The sequence below is a fragment of the Typopeltis vanoorti genome, chromosome 15, assembly GCF_054136105.1.
Source record: "Typopeltis vanoorti isolate ZY-2024b chromosome 15, IOZ_Tvanoo_1.0, whole genome shotgun sequence".
NCBI lineage: Eukaryota > Metazoa > Arthropoda > Arachnida > Uropygi > Thelyphonidae > Typopeltis > Typopeltis vanoorti.
The window spans coordinates 72,664,266-72,689,523 of record NC_143563.1 but is presented as its reverse complement, the minus strand read 5'-3'; the positions used below and the strand labels follow the sequence as shown (position 1 = coordinate 72,689,523).

Sequence of the window (25,258 nt, the reverse complement as noted above, 5' to 3'; positions counted from 1 at the left end):
CTTTTTCATAATCAACAAAGGCCATTTGTTTATTTTTTGAAATTCTTTTCTCTTTTTGATTAATAATTTTATAGCAAAAATTGAGTTTATGCAAGATCGGTCTTTTCGGAATCCATTCTTTTCTTCTAGTAGTTTGTTCTCTACAATGTTGTTGAGTTTCTCTTTTAATATTCCTGCGTATATTTGTACCCTGCCTTTAGCAGACCAATTCCTCTATAATTATTGCTGTCGTCTTTATTTCCTTATTTTATAAATTGGAATTACCAGTGTTTTTTCCAAGAGTTTGGAGTCTTTCACTTTGTAATTCAATTGATAGAGGTGTTTTACTTACTGAAGGTTTTTTCCAGATTTATACAGATGGAATTTTTCAGAACAGGTCTAATGGTGGGAAAACTAGGGATGATTCTTGGAAACTGAGCAAGAATGTAGTAAGCAAGGATGTTAGAACTAGATTTTTTGCTTAGAGAGTGGTGACTAAGTGGAATAGGTTACTAGTCTGTTGCGAGTGCCTGGAAACTGAGCAAGGATGTTAGAACTAGATTTTTTGCTTAGAGAGTGGTGACTAAGTGGAATGGGTTACTAGTCTGTTGCGAGTGCCATGACTGTGAAAGTTCAAAGCAAAGTATGATAGATACTGTGTAAATATTGGATAGTGATTGGCATGGTGTTTAGGACCTTCCTCATTGAGTCTAAAAATTCCATGGCGTAGCGCATAATATGATAATTTAATTTTTCACCTGCATTTTTGTACAGTTCCCTGTTTATATTGTCTTCTGGTGTTTACCATGAGATTGTTTATTGTATTTTTTAGTTCTGACATAATATTTTCTGTTGGATCATTCTTTGTTGTCTGAAATTTTACTTCTGTATATCATCAGTCCATCAACTTTGAAAATAAGTTACACATTTTTTTTTTAAATCTGTTGTTTGTATTTTTGCCTTTTTATTTCTTTATACATGCATTTTATTATTTTATAGGTTTTTTTTGTTTGTGGCTTAGATATATCCTTTTCTAGTTCTCTCTCTTTCTTTTTGTATGTTTTTTCCTTACTTCTTGGAACTATCTTTTTTTGTTATGTTCTGTTTCAGTTTTGCAGTCCTCATTTTCTATTTCATTTATTCTTTATTCCTAAACTTTGCTGCTTTTGTCAGGATTTGTTTCAGATTTTCCCATTCCTCTTCTGTCATTTGATTCATGTATAGTTTTTGTTTTTAAATCAGTTCATTTCTGATATTGTTGCCTGGTATGGGGATCTGGTAATGAAGAGATTTTGTGACTCGGTTGATGGATATTTTCCACTTTATTTATTTTTAGCCATTTTGGGTTAAATCAAATTATTGCCAATACCATACAACTATCTGAGTTTAATTCAGAGCCTATCCTACCTTAGAGTTAATCCTAGATGTAAGAGTGATAAACTCTTACATCTAGGATTAACTTGGCCAATTTAAAATTTGTGATAATGTAGTCAGTAACTAACATCTTCTGGCTGACTATGTATGTTTATGTATTTCTTTGTTCAAATCCCAAATCAATTATTTTTGTATTATTATAAACGACAAAATTTAGCATTTTGTGTCTGTCGTTTTTTATGGTTAAAAAGTCTTCTTCTTCTTTCCCCTCTTCTGGTGCATATGCCCTGAATTATCATGCCACCTCTTAACGTTTTGAGTCTAATTTCTATAGTACCTGTCTTTGCCCTTTCTTGTTTTTTCTTTGGTATCTTTTTGTTTATTCTTTGTTTCTGTTACTATACATATCTTTACATTGACTTGGTTTAGTTATTCAACAAATTCCTATTTTTTGTGTGCAATCCTCTTTACATTCCAAGTTGCGATTTCCATCGTGTTCCTTCTTCTAGTTTTGTTTCATGAGTCATGGTAATTTATTTCCTTGAGTCTGTCCAGCTCTTCTTTCTCTGGGACTTGAAAGTATATCAAATTATCCCAGGACAGGGTCAGTAGTTGGGTTGCTACTTAATGCCTCTGGACAGGCAGTTCTAACAGTATTTGCTCTGTTCAGGTTATACCCCCATACCTGGTCTCCAGTACCTCATTTGTACTTTGAGAACAGGGTTGTCTATGAGAAGATGGGGTTAGCATTTGACTGGGAGAGGCTATATTTTGCACTTCACCACCCATAGAAAAATGTAAATTTTATTAAATAACTAACCTTGTTTGCACTATGTTAAAGGTGTAAAACAATATCTGAATATTACAAAATTCTCAAGTCACACATCACTTAAAAAAGGTGGCAGTATGCTGAACCATTACATACTGTAACAAAAAAAAGCACTCTGTGTGTGTGTGTGCAATTTCTGGCAGGGAACAACTTGATACTTCTTCATAAGACTAATGACCTTAGTATTTCTTTAAAAAAGGCTACAATTTAATGGGATATTAATCCAAATATATATATCATACAGTGTATATTATAAAAACCATTAACAAGCCATCAAGCATGGGTTTCATAAGCCTCTTCTCTTATCAAAAACCCAACCGCATATGAAGGATTTTTCAACTTCTTGTATTTGGGATTGTCATTAATATATACTGTTATACTACACAGAAAGATTGATAAATCAGTATTCAAACATATTGAAATTATTTGAATTATGATATATTTTATTATTTTTATTTCAGGGTCTTTTAGTACAACTAATGATCAGCTAAGCTATCAAGAGGGTTCCAAAACAGAGGAGGAAGAGGATGGTAATTATGCCTGTTTTGATATTTAATGATGTAAAAATGCCAGATCTATAAAGAAACATGTGAGATGATTTTTTCACCATGCACATCAGAAGTATTTCGAGTACCACTTAAACATAACTTGTGTTATTTGGAAGGAGAATGGTAGAATTAATATCATACATTCCATTCCAGAGTTAATAAACCTTGAGAGGGCACTAGCATCATCCTTAGTAGTAGTAGCTGCAGTATATATGTTGCTCAGATGAGTCCTTATTTTTAGTAAATATTGGCGATATTGTTTAATATAATTGGTGTTATTTTCTTTATTTTTGACTGTGTTGTTTAGTCATGACTATTATTACACAATATTATTTCAAAAACATTCCATGTTAATGCCACTGATGTGTATGAGAAAAATGGCAGCCAAGACATCGATGTTGAATGACATTAATATGTGATGTGTATGTGTAGCATGTGTTTATTGTATTCATTGCTGCACTCGTATCACAATGGTTTGTGATACGAGCTAGAATGGAGAGAACGTTTGTTGGAAATGTTTTGTGACCAAGTGCAATGAATGCGAGTTATGTCGTGAGTGAAAAAATGAAGTGACCGATATTAAGGATACTAGGCAGGATTGTGAAAGTGTTATAGAGAATGTGGCAGAAGCAGTTAATGATAGTGCATGAAATAAAAATACAAGTTTGAAGGAAGTGGATGAAAGTAATGTGGATGATGAGATGCCAGTGTGGATAGAAATTGCATGCTTACACAGATACTTTCACAGGACAAAACGTGAACTTGAGCAACTAAAAAAATAATTGGCATGTGGTACAGCAGGAGGGAGAAAGAAATAGTGAATGGGAAAAGCATAAATGTGCGAGAAACTGAGAAAAAAGAGAAAACATTTTATGGGATTCAATGATATTCAAAGAAGTATATTAAAAAGAAAGTGATCAAAGCATGTTTCTCAGGTGCAAAAATAAAGGAAGTTGGCGAAGCTGTAAGTTTGCAGAAGTGAATGAGTTAATTGTTTTGGCATAATTGATTTAAAAAGTGAGAGGATATGAAAGAGTTGTTGGAAGAAGCAAAAATGAAGCATAAGAAAATAAAAATTGTGTCTGCTGCCCTGGTATGATAGGACAGAATTGAGTTGGGCCATGATTACCGATAAGTCAATGAGAAGATTGTGTAAAAGGTGTAAAAATATTATAGTATTTTTTTTTTAAACTTTACCTCAGTTGAATCCTGTTGACTACACCATCTATGTATAATTTTTATATTATTTATTTTTATGTTGTTACTGTCAGATTTTGTGTTACTACAATAAATATTTTGTTACTCCCCTTTAAACATCTAACCAATAACTAAAGATACAGTCATATCTTGAAATAATATTTCCTTTGTTGGTTAGTTATTCCAGATTCATATCCTGGAACAGTGCATCGATTTCAATATTGCTATGTTGTTGCAAGTAATAATGAAACTCAAATAAAAATTCATAATATTTACTTTAAACATTAATCTATGTACAAGAGATCATTAATCACAAGGAACCTTTTTAAATTAACAATAATGGATACAAACAATTCTTTCTCGTATCCTATTCAACAAAATACAAATTAATCCTACCAATAAAGTTTAACACTCAGCTCAACAAGCATACTCTTTCTCATAGTCAATAAAATTATATTAGAAGAAAACATGGAACATATTACTTGAGTAGTCCAGGTGTAGTTCTACTTTCATGACAGATGCCATTTATCACTCCAGCATACATTTACCACTCAGTTTCTTATTCTTGGAGGTGATTCAAGAAAGTTCTTGGATTTTTTTTAAACTTAACAGCATAGAGTAACTAACTGTTTGCTTCTTTACTTTCTTGCCAACATTCGTCTTTTCCAGCAATGACTTTCCTTTCTTGCTGTTTCTTCGTCTTTATCTTATTGACGAATACTTTGTCTACAAATTATTTTATTGATGAACTTCAGTCCTTCCAACATGTTGACTTCCATCTTTTCCAACAATGACCAAATCCAGTTCCTTATTCTTTTCATGTCCTCTCTTTTCCTCCTGACAATGAGCAAAACACCCTCTTATATTACAAGTTTTAAAGTTTATGTGCATGCTCGTTTTCCGAGATTTACATCGAGATTACTACATCACGACACATCTGCTTATTACTGCTTCCATGTCACATGGTAATTTGAAAAATGTAAAATTACTATATTGAATAAAATTTACTGAGGTCACTTCATAAGATAGGATGGTAAGCTACTTGTTTATTCATGAGGTGATCCAAAGCATCATGGGGTAGCTGTGATATTGAAGATAGTTCAGGCAAGAACCCTTCTTGGTTATAATCCTGTTAATGACAGGATACTTTGTATTAGACTTAAGGCTCATCCTACCTGTGTGTCAATTGTGGTAGTTTATGAACCCCCACACAGATAGGCCTGATGAAAAGACTGATTATTTTGGAATGCTTATCAAGGAGAGATGTACTTTACATCTTAGGAGACTTCAGCTCAAAAGTGGGAAAAAGTAGACAAATAGTTATTACCAGTACATGCTTCCAGAAATTTTGACATTGATAGGTCAATGCACCCGATTGATTACATCCTGGCTCTCCAACAGTGGAAGACAACCATCTATGATGCGCTTACTTGTCCTGGAGCAGACTGTGGTACAGATCATCAACTAGTAAGAGCCAAAGTAGACTAAGACTCTGAAACCTTCCAAGTCAGACATATCCCACTAGACTGGATGTCAGAGTCATTCCTAGTGGGTTCACAGAAGAAACATCAACTCATTTGGATGATTTTTGGAGACTAGTGAGGAGAACTTTAGCAATGCTTTGGGAAGAAGTCAAGGTTATAATACAGGATATACCCAAGAAGTCTCTCAGACCAAGAGCCCCATGGATATCAGCATTCAGTATGAGATCTAATCGAAAGAAGGTGGTTGGAGAAACAAAGACTAAAGAATATAAGAGTATAAGAATATAAGACAAAAGAACATAACATAGGGAAGTCAGAAGAGCCATCAGGCAGGAGAAAGAAAAGTTCATCATCATCACCATCAAATTCCTTTCATATCCTGTACACCCTCAAGGGGTGTACAGGATATGAAAGTACTACATGAAAAAATTACATCATTGCTAACTTCCTGTTTACAATTTTCCTCCAAATCAGTCTAGTACTTGTCAAGACTCCAACATTATCAGATCTTATATTTCTATCGTCTTAGGCACTTTGTACCGTATCAATCCACCTATATCTTGGTCTTCCCCTGGGTCGTTTTCCTGCCAACCTGGCAAAGAAGAAGAACCAAAATAAAAAATGATGAAGGAAAAGTTTTATATGAATAAATGTGAAAAGATAGAATTCCAGATGAGGAAGCACAATTATAAAAGGATCGTTTAGTTCATAACCTAAAGCACAAGATTAAAACCAAATCGAATGACATCAAAGAAGACAAAATTGGAGCAGTATTAACAGAAGAACTGGAAATCCAAAAACAGATGGAAAAGAATACTCTGAAGAACTGTACAATAGAGAAGATAAAGAAATTTTACAGGAGCTCTCTCAACAGGAAATCAATAATTTAGAACCTCCTCCACTTAGGCATGAGGATTGAAAGAGCAGTTAAACAGCTCAATAGCAATAAGGCCCCAGGTACAAATGGAATCCCAGTCGAGTTAAGGCTACTACAGGAGATGGAGGGATAAGAGTGTTTCATAGATTGATTATAAGGATATGGGAAATGGGATCATGGCCTAGAGACTGGAAGAAGTTGGTTTTTGTACTACTACTACATAAGAAGGGAGATATGAAGGATCACAAGGACTATAGAACTATTAGTTTAATCTCTCGTGCAAGCAAGATTTTATTAATGATCATTCTAAATAGGATTAAGGCCAAAGTCGAGGCAGAGATGGTTGAGGAACAAGCAGATTTTAGGAAAATTAAGGCTACCAGAGATCAGATGTTTTGACTTAGACAGATCATAGAAAAGTATAAAGAATTTAGACTCCATGTTGTAATGTGTTTAAAAACAAAAGGCTAAAGCTTTTGACTGTGTTTTGCACGTGAAACTGTGGGAAGTAATGAAATTAATGGGTGTTCCTCAACACACTATCAGGTTGATAACTAACTTATACAGGGAGCAAGAAGCCATGGTAAGAACAGGTGTTGGATTGAATAATTGGCTTCAGGTTGGAAAGGGAGTTAGGTAGGCTAACTTGTTTAGTGTCTATGCTGAGGACATCATCCATGAAGCATTGGATGAGCTCGAGACAGGAATTAGGATAGGTAGTAGATTGATCAGTAATCTTAGACTAGGACATATTCTTAACAAAGTTAACGAGATCATTGAGAACAGAGGGCTTCAGCTCAATCCTAGTAACACAAAGATGATGGTTTTCAAAGGAAATACATACAGGGAAGCTCCCGAGAAACAAGTGTATCTTAATGAAGAAAGAATTAAGAAAGTCGGCAAGTTCGAATACCTGGGCTCCATTATTAATTTGAAGAATGGCTGTTCAGAAGACATCAGAAGAAGATTAGGAATGGCTAAAACAGCAGTCAGACTTCTTTTGAAATCTGGAAGGATGGACCTATCTCCATGGGAACAAGGTTGGGGATTTTAGATACAGCTGTTTTTCCAACAGTTTTTTCCTAAAGAAGTCTGATAGGAAAAGGATAGCTGCTTTTTGAGATGTGATGTTACAGAAGGCTGTTGATCATATCATATAATGAAAGGTGGACCAAAATGAATGGTTGCTAGAGAGGTTCAGTAGAACTTTAAGGCACATTAAGACAGATTGAGAACTTTAATCTTTCTCAGTTCTAGAACAGTTCCAAAGGAGTGAAAAGTGGGTAAGATAGTGCCATTTACATAAAGGGGCTCCAAGACAGAACTAGAAAATTACAGACGAACTAGTATCTCTGGAGTGGTGGTTCAAGTATTGGAAAAGTTGGTTAAAAGTAAAATTCATTAATGGGTGGATAGAAATGATACTCTATAGGGGGGGGGGGCAGCAGCAGCATGGCTTCGTAAAAGTTAGGTCTATCTGAGTAATTTATTCACCTTTTATAATAAGGTGACAGAAGAATTGGATAAAGGAAATGGCTACACTATGATACTGCTGGACTTTGCTAAGGCATTTGACAGAATATCACATGGTATTCTGTCAAATATTACATAAGTTGGAGCAAATGAGAATGGATATGAGATTGGTGGCATGGATTGGCAGACATCAGAGGGTGATGTATGGTGGAGTGGAATCAAGGTGAATGAGGGTGACTAGTGGATTGCCCCAGGGCTCTATACTAGGACCACTACCCTTTAATTTGTACATTAATGATATAGTGGAAAATTTGAGGAGATGGATATTCAGTTGTTTGCTGATGATGCAAAACTGGGGAGGGCAGTAGTTAATAAAGGTGATATAGATATCTTGCATGATGACATAAACAAATTGTCAGTGTGGGAGAAGGACAATGGTTGTCAATTTGCTGTTATAAAATGTAAGATAATGGGATGAAGGGTTGTATACTTTGTATCATATTTGTGGTACTGGATTACAGGAACTTGATGAGGCTAGGGATTTGGGGGGTGATGGTGGATATAGATTTGAAATTCAGAGAACATATTGCAAAAATTGGCAAAATAGCTCAAAGAATTACTTGGATGTTGAAGAACACATTGACAAGTAAAGCTAGGTTATTATCCCTTTTTATAAGGCTATAATTCTGTCACATGTTAACTACTGTGCACAGATTTGGTCACCTGTGTTTCTTGGGGTTCAAGAGGTGGTGAAGAGGATTCAGAGATGAGTAACTAAGCTCATGATAGGCCTGTGAAATGTTCCCTATGAGGATAGATTGAGGGTGTGTGTGTATTGCAGAATTTAGCTGACAGACAGAGGAGAGGCGATATGATAGAAACTTACAAGTTACTAAAGGAGTTCTATAAGATTGACACAAAAGACATTTTGTGATACATGGGTAGCAGGGAGAAAACAAGGGGATCACACTTGGAGGTTGTCAATGAGTGTGGTTAGTGAGGGTGTGCAGACTAGGTCATTACTTGGAGAGTGATAAATGAGTGGATTGGATTGCCAGAGGTGGGTTGTGAGTGCCCCAACAGTGAATGAGTTTAAGGGGATGTATAATAGGTATTTTGTTAATGGATAGTTTTGGTTGCTCATGATGAGTCTTTCAACTCCATGGAGTACCCATATAAATAATAATCTACTCTGGCTTATTTTCCTTGGCATGCTTTGTTGCTTTCATTTGCTCCTTAATTGTTGTCCTAATTCTGATAACCACTCTGTCCTTCTATCTCTATAAGTTGATTTTCTACTGTCTGATTACTCTCTGGACAGTGAAGTCCTCTTCCTAGGTGACCTCATGAATAATGTGAACTACCTTCTCTGATTCCATCAGTCAGGCAGGAAGAGAAGTGGAGGTATTTTGTTGTTAGTAATAATCTAAATTTTACAGGGATCTACAACTAGTAATTGATGAGGTGCTGAAGCAGGATATACTCATCATTGGAGGAGACTGGAATGCAAAGATTGGCAAAAATAACACAGGATGGAAAATTTGGATATGGAGAAAGAAATGAACGTGGAGAGATGCTTCTGGAATTTGCCACAAATAACAACCTGATGATTTGCAATACCAAATTCCAACAAAAAGATAGTCATAAATGGATGTGGCACTCCTTCGATGGCAAACACAGGAATATGATCAACCTGATATTAATAGACCAGAAATGGAGAACCTCAGTTCAACAGTGCAGATCATTCCAAGGAGCTGATATTGATTCAGACCACAGCTTAGTGATTGCGAATATAAGACTAAAACTGAAACAGAAGTACAAAGGGAAGTTCCACAAAGCTAGCGACATCTCAAAACTAAATGAAGACAGGTTAAGAACAGCATATCAGAACATATTGGAAACTAAGCTTACGACCGCAAGTGAAAAACAAAATATAAATACAAGAGCAGAACAACTGACTACAGTGCTAAAAAAAAAAAAAGCAGTAGAGGAAGTAATTCCTGAAAGAGAAAAGATCAACAAGAAATGGATGACTCGGGGAAACCCTAAAATTGGTACAAGAGAACTGAAACTTAAAAGATATAATTCAGAGGCAGCAGATGAGTTATACCTGATAAAGCTAAATGGTTGGTGGACCAGTGCAAAGACATTGAACAGTACTATGGAGAACACAAAAACTAGAGAGGTCTACAAACTTATAAGAAATGTCAATAGGAAGTGGTGCAAACAAGATCAGTACTGTGTGTGTGTGTGTGTGTGTGTGAGTTGTTGAAAGAAACGAAAAGGAAGTAAAGATTGTGAGTTTGCTGCCTCTATGATAGGACAGAGTTGAGAAAAAGGGCAATGATTGCTAATGGGTCAATGATACAATAGTGCAGGAGGAATGGTATGTAGAATCTACTACTAAGACTGCAGTAGCAAATTATAAACCAATCAGTATTTCAGGCTTGGTAAAAGTACTGGAAAAATTGGTCAAAATGAGAATTCAGCAGTGGGTGGATAAAGCTATGATGCTGTATGAGGGACAACATGGTTTTGTGAAGGGTAGGTCATGCCTTAGTAATCTGCTAACTTTTTATAATAGAGTAACAGCTGAGTTGGAACTCAGTTACCACATGAAACTCTGTTATGCATCTTATCCATTGTCTATGTGGATAAGAGGGTTGCTCCTAGACAGATATCAAAAAGTGGTATATGTAGGGACAGAATTAAGTGAAAACAGGTTACTAATGATTTGCTGCAAGATTCAGTGCCGGGACCACTGCTGTTTAATTTGTGCATAAATGATACAGGAAATAACCGGAAAAGAAATATTCGGTTGTTTGCTGATGATGTGAAATTAGGTAGACCAATAGTTAATCAAGGTGATGTGGAGAGCTTGCAGGATGATTTAAAAAGGCTGTCAGCATGGGCAAAAGATAATGGGTGACAGTTTAATGAGGAGAAATGTAGTAAAGTTATGCATTTTGGGAAGAATAGATTACAAGCCGTGTATCAAATTCATTGCACTGTACTGCAGGAAATAGGGATTTAGGAATGGTGGTAGACAGAAAGTTAAAGTTTAGAGGATATATTGCTAAGGTAGTCCATCAGATGACTTAACTATTGAAGAACACATTAACAAGTAGATATAAGGAAGTTTTTATTCCTCTTTATAAGGCCTTGATACGTTCACACCTGGATTACTGTACTGGTCTAGTCAGCTGGTTTTCTTGGGGATGAGGAACTCATAATTTCTCTGATTCCCTTAAGCCTGTAAACATGTGTTCAACTGCTAGTCATCATCCATTTTACAACATTACTAATCAGTTTCTCATTCTCCTCTTTCATTCTCTCTATCTCTGTGCATTAAAACAGTCTCCCCCCCAAACACACACGTAGGTTTCATAAAAATTACAACCTACACAAGTCATGTCAAAAAACATAATTGACTTGTTCCGTCTTTCTTCTTGACCATTCACCCACACATACACAACAGTGATGTGCTTTAGGTTTTGCAATCTTTTGTGTGTGTGGAAGCTTATATTAAAAAAAAAATAAAAAATCTGTGAAACAGATTCATGGGCTAAGAGAAATTTTGGGGAAATTTAAAGTATGGAATTTGTTTTTGTGAGACATAATTATGCTTTATTGGGTTCAAAGTTGGTGTTCCAACTCAATCACCACTCAATTTGCAATCAAAATTGATTGCAAATCCTCATGAGATAAGGCTGATCTGTAATGATGTTTTACATGTTTCCTTTTTGAAATGTATCAAGTTCATCCCAAAAGAAATGTTGTTTTTAGCATTAAGTTTTGAAAGGATATAAAAGATAAATCACTTGCTAATTTAATTGAGTATATATTCTCCATGACTTATTTTTCACGGTATTAACAACACCACAAACACTTTTATCAACAAAGATGTTTTATTAAAGCTTATATTTCACTGATTTTCAACTCAGCATCAGAGCACAACACACATGTAATTGATGACCATTTCTGTTCCCTATATCAGAGATACATAGGAAAAGATAGCCAAAGTATTGTTGAAACATGGCCTTCGCACCACTTTCAAACCTCATGTCAAGCTGGCAACTCTGATCTGCTCGCCTAAAGATAAACTTCACCCTTTAATACACCCAGGAGTGTATGACGTTCCATGTGACTGTGACTTGGCCCATTATGGGCAAACAGGAAGATCAGTGAACATCCGCCTGGAAGAACATGAAAGATACATTCGCTACTATTACTATGGCAAGTCGGGACTGGCAGACCATGCTTTGGACACTCCTTTACACAGGATTAGATGGAGGAAAACGAATGTGCTATTTAGGAGTCGTTATAGATCTGAAAGATTATTTTTTGAGTCAGCAATGGCTTTGAAGAATTCTCCCAAACTTAACAAATATGGTTGCATTAATTTGCCAAAAATTTGGGAGACGGTTATCCTAAGAAAAATTCCTGGATAACTGCTTTTTTTTTTTTTTTAATCAGATCTTGAAAATCAGCGAAATATAAGCGTTAATAAAACATCTTTGTTGATAAAAGTGTTTGTGGTGTTTAATTCTGTGAAAAATAGTCATGAATAACCATCAACACCTAAGCTTATCTGTTAGATTAAATATATATTCTCCATTTGAATTAATAATGCTCTTTCAGTGTTGTGAAAGCTTAATAATGCCATTTCTATCGAATTCAGGAGTTTTATGATAAAGAAGTCGCATAGGCTCAATTTCAGTGCTCTAGTATCATATTGTTTTTTATTAATGAAATGTTGCAAACTTCAAAATAAGTCATAATTTGAAGGTGCAAGATCAGGAGGATGTGGTTCCCAGCAGAGTTCCTCAATCTTGGTGCAGGTGATTCTTGCACTATGATGGTGAAAAAACAACACCCTTTCAATTGACTAGAAATGTTCACAGTATACTTCAGCTGTGATTGTTTAGTTTTGTCGCAAGAATGCAAAGTGTATTATACCAGCCATATCCTACCAAGCACTTGAAAAAAAACTTCTGAGGGTGACGGTCTTGTTTTGTTGAGGTTTAGCCTGTTCCCCTGAATGAACCCACTGCCTTCGGTACTTTACAAGAATGTTAAGTACCGAAGTAGTTATCGTGTAGTCACCAGTGATAAAAAGTAGATACTTTACATCACTGGTGACTACATGACTCAAAAACAGAGATTGAACCTCTCAAGAATGAGGTGCAGTTCAGACGTTGACATGTTCTCTTCAATTGTTATTCGTCAGTTCATGAGGAACACGCTTGTGAAGCTTAGACAGTATTCCAAGTTTTTGTAAATGACGATGGATGATTGATAACAATGAATTAAGGCCATTTGCTAAATCTTCAAAGTTGCATTGGCATTTCTTGCAATAGCGGTTTCCAGCATATCATTATCGAGAGAGACAGAGCACCCAGAACGAGCCAGTCTTTCAAGCTGAAGTCCCTTTGTTGAAATTTTTGGAACCATCACATTGAAAACATGATCGTCATACACTTCTTGCACATTTTTTGCAGTGTTAGCAACATTGTTACCTTTTTTTTTTTTTTTGAACTCATAAAGCATGATGTGCCTAATGCACTCTTCAGTGACCTCCATAGTAATAAAGGGTTATTTAAACAATAACTTATGTATGATGTTCTTGCAAGGTGGAATTCCTTAGAATTAAGCCTCTTCAGCTCAGCAGTACTTATAAAGCTTTAAAAATTCATGTTTAGATACGTTTGAACAAGTACAGTATAAAAAGTGACATTACTTTTGGGGTGACCTGATATTTTCAGATTCATCAAATGAATTTGATCACAAGGGGATAGTCCACTATAAATTCATTGAACAAGGACAAACAGTCAATGCTATTTAGAGTTGCTGAAAAGATTGAGATTCTGTTCAGAGAAAAAGACCTGAATTGTGGCCTGACAGGTAGATCATCCATCATGACAGTGTGACAAGCCATAGTGCACTCATTGTGAGAGGGTTTCTGGCCAAAAACTTGATTACCGAATTAGGTCATCCTGCTTATTCATCCAACTTAGCTCCCTGTGATTTCTGGCTGTTTCCAAAATTAAAGACTGCGCTACAAGGAAGAAGATTTTCTGATATTGCTGATATCTAGCATAATGTGATAAAGGACCTCAAGAGCATTCTGGAAAAAGAGTTCCGGAATGCTCATTTTTAAGAGCTAACAGTATCATTATCTGTTTCCAAAAATGGGAACACCATCTGAACCAGTGTATAAATGCACAAAGGGACTACTTTGAAGGCAACAGTTCTGAAAATAGGTTTTTACAGGTGCATTCCAGGAATTAAATTGTCACACCTTTTATTTATTATCCAATTTTAAACCAACTAAGCAAACTTCTTTCCTTCCTTCTACTTGTGTTGTTTGGAAGAATCCTACCCCCATGCTATCTTCTATTAAGACTACTAGCAGCTATTCAAGAAATGTACCATCACACTCACACTGCTATTAGTTTTACAATCTTTATTGTATCTGGGGTTGGTATTAAAAAAATAAAACTAGACATCAATATTGGATTTTTTTTTTTTTTTTTTTAATTCTGAGACATTCAGAAAAGCAGTAATTTATATTTACTTGCATAGTATTCTGTGCTAGAATTGCTGTAGTGGCAACAGTGAATCTAATTTTGTTTATTTATCCAATCTGATGTTAGAATATTAAATAGTGCCATTCTTTTATGTTTGTTAGTTTGGTGATTAATAATAATGAGCTTAGAAATTAACATGTAAGTTAAGTTCAAAATAATGCAGTTTTTCCTTCTAATTTTTTATTATTTACAATACTATCTTAAGAGTGTTGTCATCTATGTTATTTAAGAAGCCCGACTTTATCCTAGACATTCAAATATTGGGGAAAAAGTATTTATTTAAAGGGTTATACTGTCAGTCACAGATGGTTATTTATTGGAGAAGTAGATTCTGTGTAAAAAATTAGTAGACCCCACTGCTATATAGTGTATTGCTTATCTCACTTAATGTCCAGCCAAAACTTTATATAATAAGCAAGTTGATATAATTTGATATATGACTTATTAGTTCTGTTATGCTTAAATGTCATCTTCATTTCACATTAATTATATTTTGCTTTTTTACAGAACGGCCTAGTGGGAAGAATAAACCTCCACCAATTGATGTAAGTGTATATTTATACCAGTAACTCTTGCTTTTTGCCACCAACTCTGCTGCTGAGTGAGTGTACATTCTGAGATGATGTACACATGCTTAGAAATGAACAGTTTTAAAGGTGGTGCAGGATACATTGATGACTTGATGTGGGAAATTTTAATAGTTTGGCTATGTTTTTAAACTTTTAACTTCTTCAATTCAACTTAACCAGTCTAAGTAATTTTTCCATCCCAATGATAAAGAATGCACGCATACTTTACTGATGAAATTTTCTATGCATGTTTTAAGATTGCACGGAATAATTGAAAAATGAATGTCAGATTTTCTACTTCAAAGTGAATTTTTTTCAAAAACTTCAGAAAATATAAATGGGTAAAGAATTACGTTTATTCATTTTTAAGGGCTAACAGCAGCAAAAAAAAAAAAAGTTTCATTGTAAGATCTTGAACCATTTTCAAAAAGGTTTTTGGAATTTTTTTTCTTTTCTTTTGGTGGGGGAGGATATTTAAATTCATATTTCGATTTTTTTCTGATATTTCTTATTAAAGTTGTACTTGAGTAAACATCTTTATCCATTCAATCAGCCATCCATTCATTTGCTCGCTCACTCAGCAGCATGTATACATGCTGCTGAGTGAGCAGCACATGTGAAAATGTCTGAAAAATATACCCTTGTGATATGTGCCAGAAAGCCTTAGACCAAACTCCCTCCCCCCCCCCCCTCCTCTCCAGCACATTCTATATGCTTGATAATAAATGTTTTTCTCTTTACTATCATTATCTGTTAGAGGATTGAATCAAAGTATACATACTGAGTAACAAATCACACATATTCTGTAATTTATTATTAATGGAGCTCACAGAGTTAATGGTGTAAAAAATAATTAGAATTTATAATTTTACAATTATTTCTTTATGTTAGTATATTATTAGTTTTGGTTTCATAAAACTTATATCAGCACTTGCGATGTGCCCATTATTGATATTGTTGTCAAAATGAAATGTAAAGCATTTGTAATTGATATACTTACTAGATTCTGATAGTTATGTTACTTTCAAACTTTTTTTTTTATTGTAATTTAAAAATTGTTAAGTGTGGTGGTTTGTTTAGACATTCTGTTTACACTAACAGAAACAACCTGTCAGCCATTATACGTAACTTCTCACTTGCTATTTACATGGAGTGCACATGCTTGTCAAGGATATTGATGGGTGATTGACAGAGAGAGAGAGAGAGAGTTCGGTATCAGGGTAATGAGGAAAACAAGTACAGAGCTATTGGAAATTTGAGAACACAACCAGAGAATTTTGTTCTTAGCAAGATTTTATGTGACAGTCGGGAGAATATTAATAGAAGATTCCAAAAAAGGAATCGTAGAACTGTGAGTCTTTAAACTGGAGGAATTAAGACTGTCAACAAGTATTTAGTAAATAAAAGATGATTGCAGTCGAATTTCTAATTGAATGTTCGAGGAAATGCTGAATGGAAAGTTTCATCTTTTGTCTTAAGGACAGGAATTACTATGGAAAAAGCAATTGATGAAATTTGAAACTGTAAAAGTGGCTTAACATGAAGAGCTCAGCTTAGATGTGTTGCTTATGAAGTAGTAGAAGAAACTTTTTTCTCTGGTACAAAAATTAGTAAATTGTGCATCAAACGGAACTGCAAGAGGTAAGAAATATTTATACTTCAGTGAGACAGGAGGAATAATATTGTATGCTACATAAGGGAGATAAAAAAAAAAATGGATTCCGTGGAAAAGAAAATTTTATATTTTCGAAAAGGGCCTAACAAAGAAACTTACTCTGATGAACATTTGTTGTTGTGAAAACAAGGTGGTTAGTCTGGTAGGCATGAATATATGTATATGTCAGACAATCCAATAATAGAATGAGTCAGAGAATGAATGATTTTAATATTCTGGATAAGAAAATCTGTAAAATGTAGATTTATTTTAGAAGGTCTTGGATCCAGTTAATTTTGCAGTTATTTATCTAATTTTATTTAAATGGTAAGAAATGTTTTAGTTTCATTAAATGTATATATTTTGTTATTTGATCTTGAGCCAATAATTTTCCAGATTCTAAAAGAAATAGTTAAAAGTCATTGCACCAATTGGAAATTGAACCCTTGTGTAATTAAAAAATCTCTTTACAGAGATAAATAAATATAATGAAAAATGACAAAATAAACAATGGTGCAGCTGAGAGTTTTTTTTTAAATAACTGGAACAACTGATTACAGAAATTAATAATAAATAATAATGGCATATAAATTAAAGCCCTAATCATAAGAAAGAAAGACTTAAGGCTTTAATTTACATGCCGTTAACTCTGGGATCTCTCAGAGATCTGGCTATGGATGGGTATAATTGAGTATGATTTTCATTTTATTATTCATTTATGAATACCTAATAAATTATCAGATCACAAAATCATTAGCATGATTTTGTGATCTGATTAGTTTTTGGTCCATTTCATTCATTTTAAGTGAAAATACAGTATTATGAGAGCTAATATTATCCAAAAAAATTTTAACATAATCAATTTTTGTTATAAACAATCTACCAATTACGTTGGCAGAGGAATAGAAACTCAGTCCATTATGGTGAATGGCCATTCATTTTTTAGAGAACGGAAAAAAAAAAAAAAAAAAAAACAAGATGGGGGGGGGAAGAAAAACTGAATGGACAAATGAAATAAACATACTATGTAACTTATCAGACTTAACTTTTGGAACAGTGCATTGTGTTCCATGTTGCAATTTCCACCAAATGGCTTATTGGTAGACATTGCTTTGTTATCCCCATTCATTTTATGTCTTATCATTATAGTAGCACATAAACATTTCGTTGCTCCTTGGAGAAGGCCAGGTATGATATAAGTATGCTGACATGTGTATTCATTTCTCTCCCTTGGTAATAGTACGTTAGAACACAATGGACTCAGAATAACAGCAGAAGTCAACAGAAACATATTGTAAATTATTCAAGGCTCTGGACTTACTGCTGTACAAGGAAGTGTTGTTATAAACTCTGGTGAGTCAGGGGTGCTTAAGGGTCAAAGCTGTATAACTGAGAGGAGACCTCCACATAGCCTTTAAAGGAATGCGGAGAACCGACCAGGACTTCTAACCTAATGTTCAATCCTCACCTTCTCGTGGTGCACCCTGTTGGGTATCTACTTGGATACTGAACGAACAAGGATGGGCTGGCAATTTGGGATTTAGCCGACCAAATTGTATTCTTATTGGTTAAACCAAAATAAAAAATGATGGTACAACATGACAAAATTTCATGCCGGCTGGGGCGTCACCTGGTTAAACAAGGCCCCATTGTTTTTGCGAGGGAACCAGGGCAAACAGCGAAAAGTCAGCTACTGGAACAAATCTGAAAACACACCCCACCTCAACATCACCAGGGTTAAAGATCGGTACTATCAACATAAGAAGCCTGAATGGCAAAGAAATGGAGCTAGCTGAGGAAGAATTAGATAACTACCAGATCGACATAATAGGGGTGACTGAAACAAAAAAGACAAAAACTGGTGAGATCTTTCTGAGCAATAAATACAAAATGTTATATTCAGGCAATGACAATCAAGGAAAAGGAGTAGCAATAGTATTCAACACAAAATACGAGGCTAATCTTCTTGAATGGCAGTCAGTCTCAAGTAGAGTAATGTGGGGAAATATGAGAATGGGGAACTGGACAATGAGACTTATTTGTGCCTATAGTCCCACAGAAGGTTCTACTAAGGTAGAAGTGGAGGAATTTTTTGAGGTTTAGAAAAAGCAACTGACACAATGAAAAAGGAAAAGTTGGTCCTTGTTGGGGATCTAAATAGTAGAGTAGGAAATGACTGTGAGACATACAAAAATATTTTGGGAAAATTTGGAGAAAAGAGCAAAGCTAATAATAATGGCAAATACATGTTGGATTTCTGCTCAGGATATGGACTGGTTATTACTAACCCCATGTTCCAACATAAAAATGTGCACAAATTCACATGGAGAGAAGAGGCTAGGAATAAGAAAAGTCTCATTGACTATGTTATTGTTGATAGTGATGTTTTCTCCCTGGTGCAGGACACCAGAGTGTACAGAGGATTTGAAATTGGAAGTGATCACTATTTAGTCTTGAGCAGGATAAAATTGAATTTCATATTGAAAAGAATAACATGTAAGAAAGTTTTAAAGCGAATAAAAGTTGAGCAGTTCTCAGATGTGAACTGTAGACTAAAATACAGAAATATTATTGAAAAGAAAATGAAAGAGTTTGAGAACAGGAATCAAACCTTGGAGATTCAGTGGCAAACTCTGAAGGAAACATTGATTGATTCTGCCAGAGAGGCATGTGGTGAGGTTGTGTGCAAGGATAAAAAAATCAGAACTCCCTGGTGGACACAGAAAGTTAAAGAGGCAGTATAGGAAAAGAAGAAAGCATATCAAAAGTTCCTGGCAAATAAGTCAGCTTTTACTCTTAGAGAATACAGAGACAAATGTAAGAAAGCTAAACAGTGTGTAAAACTAGCTAAACAAAAGTCATGGGAGGACTTTGGCAAGAATATAGAAAATAAATATCAAGAAGGTGGCAAAATATTCTGGAGGTTGTTGAAGAAGCTTAGGAATGGAGGAAAGAGTGCTGTAAAAGAAATTAGAGATGATAAAGGTGAAATGAAAACAGGAGAAAAAGATATCCTTGAAGTATGGAGTAATTACTTTGAAAAACTGCTAAATGAAACAAGCAGTGATGACAGCACAGTGATAAAAAACACTGACCAGGCATGCAGTCAGGAATACATATCCATACTTGAAGTAGAAAAAGCCATCAAAGGCTTGAAATGTGAAAAGGCAGCAGGAGTAGATGATATTCGACCAGAAATGCTGAAGTATGGTGGTATAAGAGTCTTAGAGTGGCTGCACTGCATGGTTCAGAAAGCCTGGACAGAGGGACGAATTCCCGATGATTGGAGTAGAGCTCTCATAGTACCCATATATAAAAAGGGAAATAAAACTGAATGTGAGAATTACAGAGGTATTTCCCTACTGAGTGTTCCTGGCAAGATCTATGCAAGTATACTTGAGAAACGGTTGAGAAGAATTGTGGAAGAAAAGCTTGGTGAAGAACAAGCTGGATTCAGGCCAAATAGAGGCTGTCAGGATCAGATCTTCACTTTACGACAAATAGTTGAGAAAACATGGGAATATAACAAAGATCTGTATTTGTTACGTTTTGTCTATTTGGAAAAGGCATATGACAAAGTGCCAAGAGAGAAGCTATTCAATATGCTACAGTTATATGGTGTCAATGGGGCATTATATCAAGCAATACTTAGTCTTTATTTGAGTTGTAAGTTAGCAGTTAGAATTGAAGGAAGTACAGGAAGATGTTTTAATGTTAAATCTGGTATGAGACAAGGGTATACATTATCCCTTTCAATTTCATATTGAAAAGAATAACATGTAAGAAAGTTTTAAAGCGAATAAAAGTTGAGCAGCTCTCAGATGTGAACTGTAGACTAAAGTACACAAAGATTATTGAAGAAAAAATGAAAGAGTTTGAGAACAGGAATCAAACCTTGCAGATTCAATGGCAAGCATTGAAGAAAGCCCTGATTGATTCAGCTAGAGAGACATGTGGTGAAGTTGTCTGCAAGGATAGAAAAATTAGAACTCCATGGTTGACACAGGAAGTTAAAGAGGCAGTGAAAGAAAAAAAGAAAGCATATCAAAAGTTCCTGGCAAATAAGTCAGCTTGTGCTCTTAGAGAATACAGAGACAAATGCAAGAATGCTAAACACTGTAAAACTAGCTAAACAAAAGTCATGGGAGGATTTTGGCAAGAATGTAGAAAATAAATATCAAGAAGGTGGCAAAATGTTCTGGAGGTTGTTGAAGAAGCTTAGGAATGGAGGAAAGAGTGCTGTAAAAGGAGTTAGAGATGATAAAGGTGACATGAAATGGGAGAAAAAGATATATGAAACAAGCAGTGATGACAGCACAGTGGTAAAAAACACTGACCAGGCATGCAGTCAGGAATACATATCCATTCTTGATGTAGAAAAAGCCAACAAAGGCTTGAAATGTGGAAAGGCAGCAGGAGTAGATGATATTCGACCAGAAATGCTGAAGTATGGTGGTATAAAAGTCTTACATTTGCTGCACTGCATAGTTTTAGAAAGCCTTGACAGAGGGACGAATTTGGATCAGATCTTCACTTTACGGCAAATAGTCGAGAAAGCATGGGAATATAACAAAGATCTGTATTTGTTACGTTTTGTCTATTTGGAAAAGGCATATGACAAAGTGCCAAGAGAGAAGCTATTCAATATGCTACAGTTATATGGTGTCAATGGGGCATTATATCAAGCAATACTTAGTCTTTATTTGAGTTGTGAGTTAGCAGTTAGAATTGAAGGAAGTACAGGAAGATGGTTTAATGTTAAATCTGGTATGAGACAAGGGTATACATTATCCCCTCTGCTATTCATTATCTATATGGATCACATTATGAAGGAAAGTGGTAATAAACTTGATATCAAAATTGGAGATGATAATATCAGCTCTTTGCTTTATGCGGATGATGTTAAACTTCTAAATAAATCCACTACAAGTCTGCAAGATTCTCTGAGTAAATTGAATAGCTGTTGTAATAGATATGGTATGAAGTTCAGCAATAAAAAGACAAAGACAATGAAAATAGGTAGAATCATTGAAAATGTCAACTGTGTTGTGAATGGAGAACCTGTGGAACAAGTAAAACATTTCAGCTATTTAGGCACGATTTTTACTGAAGATGGTAAATTAAATATAGAAATAGACAACAGAATCAGCAAAGCTGGTATGGTGGGAAGTCAATTGAATAAATTCATATGGAATAAGAGAGAAATTACTCAGAACACTAAATTAGCTGTATACAAGATAGTGTTCAAACCAGTTTTAACTTATGTATCTGAGAGCTGGGTCAGAAGTAAAACACTTGACCAAAGACTAGAGACCGCAGATATGAGAGTCCTGAGAAAGATTAGAGTGAACAGATGGCATCAATGGCAATATCATATTAAGAATGCGGATATTAGGAAAGAACTTGACATTGTCAGCATTCAGGAATGCTTTACCAGAGCTAATCTGAGGTGGTATGGTCACTTAAACAGAATGGGCGAAGATAGATTAGCAAAACAAGTGTTCTCTGCCAGGTTGGCAGCAAAACGACCCAATGGAAGACCAAGATATAAGTGGATTGATACGGTACAATGTGTCTTAGACGATAGAAATATAAGATCTGATAATGTTGGAGTCTTGACAAGTAACAGACTGATTTGGAGGAAAATTGTAGATAGGAAGTTAGTAATGATGTAATTTTTTTCATGCAGTACTATCATATCCTGTACACCCCTTGAGGGTACATGGCAGGAATATGATGATGATGGTTGACACATTGTATATCAGACATGACATACTCTGCTGGCTTGTCAAATTCGATTGGTCGAGTTTGACAAGCCAGCCTTTTATTTGCTAACTTTGAGGCAATTTTTTTCATATATAAAAAGGATTCAGTCAAGGTGATTTTAGCTACATATGTTCTACTGTATTTATATTTCCAGGAATGGATAGATGGAAATGGGATACTGTCTTGGGGGATAGCATGGTTTTGTGAAGGATAGGTCATGCCTCAGTAACTTGCTTGCATTTTATAATATAGTGACAGCTGATTTGGAAAAGGAAATGTGTTTACAGTGATACTGCTAGAATTTGCAAAGGCCTTTCACGTGATACTACATGGAATTCTAATCAGTAAACTGTAGCTCATATAGGGGTGGATGTAGTTTGTGAGATGGATAGGTGGGTGATTGATGGAGAAATATCAGAGAGTAGTTTATTCAGGAGTAGAATCCAAAAGAAGGCCTGTGACTAGTGGCATGCCATAGAGTTCTGTTTGTGGACCGCTAGTGCTTAATTTGTTCAATAATGATATAGGAAAGGGTCTTAGGGTCACTGTTCAGTTATTTGCTGATGATGCAGAGTTGGGTAGAGCAATAGTTAATATAGATATCAAAATTTTGCAGGATAATTTGGATAGATTGGGACTAGCAAAGTAGAATTGATGTCAGTTTAATGTGGCAAAGTGTAAGGTTATGCATTTTGGTGTGAAAAGATTATCAGCTGTATACCACATTGGTGGAACTGTACTCCAGGAAGTTGATGAAGCCAGAGACTTTGGAGAGATATATATTGGGTAGGGAATTAAAGTTTAGGGGACATGTAGCAAAAGTGGCTAAAGCAGCTCATCAGATGATTTAGTTACTGAAGAATACTTTGACGAGCAGGTTATTGTTCATCCTTATTGAGCCTTGATATGACTCCATCTTGACTACTGCATGCAAATCTGGGTGCCAGGTTTTCTTGATGAGGAGGAGGTGGAGATGATCCAGAGGTGAGTGACCAAGGCGGTAGCAGGTCTATGGAATGAGCCTTACAAGAACAGGGTGAAGATTTGAGAGTTACAGAAACTAGTTGATAAATGGAAAAGGGGGGTTGATATGATTGATACATACAAATTACTAATATGGTTTTTACAATTATAATTCAGAGGAAATTTTTTAGAACCAGTGTGGTGGTATGAGAACTAGGAACCATCAATGCATCTGAGTAAGAGTGTAGTTAGCAAGAGTGATTAGAACTAGGTTTTTTTCTTGGAAAGTAGTGAATGAGTGGAATAGGTTGCCAGAGTCTGTTGTGGGTGCCATGACTGTGAATCATGAGGCCTTCAGAGTAGAGTTTAAAATGGGGGGAAAAAAGAGCACTTAGACCACCTAAAGCAGGTGGCTGCCATCTTGAGAAAATTAGTTTGTTTAAAAATGTAAGAAAGAAATCTGGAAATGTGATTAATTTTAAAACCCTTTCAAAATTATAAAATTTGATTATCTGTCAAATAAAAAATAGCTGCCACTTTTCTAAGAGAGGGAAAAAAAAAAAAAAACATTCTTCCATCTAAAGTATTGAGTAATCAAATAACTCACTTCCATCAAAATACAGAATTATACAGCTTCAATTTAATTTTAATTTGATTTCACATGGAATGATCCTTCATCAAAATATAATTACAAGGCATGAATTACAAAAATTTAATTTATTAATTTTAAATGATTTTATTTATTTTTTATGTAACACACTAGAAAGCTTAACAATAAATTTATAAATAAAAGACGCTAAAGGGAAAAAAATAGTAATGCAGATCTCTTGTTTTGTTTTATTATTGGCCTTCCACGAGGAGCCTTAAGTTTCCTTTAGAACATCTCATTTATGGTGGAAGCAACATGAATCGATGAATGAATCAAATTTTTACTTTATATAAATTTAACTTGCATGAAATGCTACTAATTTAAAGTATATTCAAGGTTGGTTTGGCTTGTGAGTAGGGAAACTGAAGCACCTGTTGGAAAACCAGTCCTACAGTCTGGTTTTAGAATGACTCATTATTTTTTTTTTTTAATTCCATCACTGATATGCATAACACAGGATTCACATCCCACCATATAAGTTGGTTTGTGTCTGTTCACATAATTAATCTTCTCCGTTTTATCACTTAATTTATTTTTCATTATGATGGTATTGGTGTACAATCTTATGATTATTTTATTATTTTCAAATTATCTCTAGGCATTTGTGCCTTTGTACATTTTCATTTGGAATATGGCATTAATTTTTGTCCTCAGCCATATTTTTAGTAATTTTATACAACTGTACAAAATAATGAACATTTCTTACTGAATATTCAGTCAAGTTTTCAGGCCATCTTTGGTGCATTTGTAACTTATTATTAATAATGCATTTCCATATTTGTAATTTAAGATTTAAAATTTCCAGAAATTCTATTAACATCCAAAGACACCTATTTAACAGTTATCTCCCTTTCTGATATTTTGTGGCACAGCATATTATTACCTTGAACCCTTCAATTGTTATCTTCATGGTCTGTCTCTTTGTTTACATTCAGTTATTGATCAGTTAATCATTATTGGATTTGTAGACTTTGTTTGACCCATTCATGATACTTCTCAGTTTTTGCAGCATTGGTAAGAAGTATATTTAGCATTTAATAAATTTTCATGTTATTCTGCATATGGTTCTACATATCTTTTGACCTTATTTGTGCAAGCACAATTCAATTAAGTAACCTTTTAAAGAATGATTGTCCTAGCCTACAAATTATGTGTCTGTCAAAAATATCTGATATTATAGAGTACTGATTGCCATTTATAATGTATCTAAAAATAGCTATAAAAATGCAAGCATTTCGTGTCTTACTTAATCTATAAGGATTTTTGGAATGTAGGTCTTTTCTGATGAGATAAAGAAAGAAATCTA

General features: G+C 34.8%; 1 protein-coding gene across 1 annotated transcript in view; it reads left to right on the top strand.

Annotated features, from left to right (window-relative positions):
- The first annotated feature begins 2,647 nt into the window (after window positions 1–2,647).
- LOC150098880 (phosphatidylinositol 4-phosphate 5-kinase type-1 alpha-like) overlaps window positions 2,648–25,258 on the top strand; it is a 322,543-nt gene continuing 299,932 nt past the window's right edge. Inside the window, exons 1-2 of the mRNA XM_090405835.1 lie at window positions 2,648–2,712; window positions 14,859–14,896. The gene's annotated coding sequence lies outside the window, so the exon portion shown is untranslated. The remainder of the gene's footprint in view (window positions 2,713–14,858; window positions 14,897–25,258) is intronic.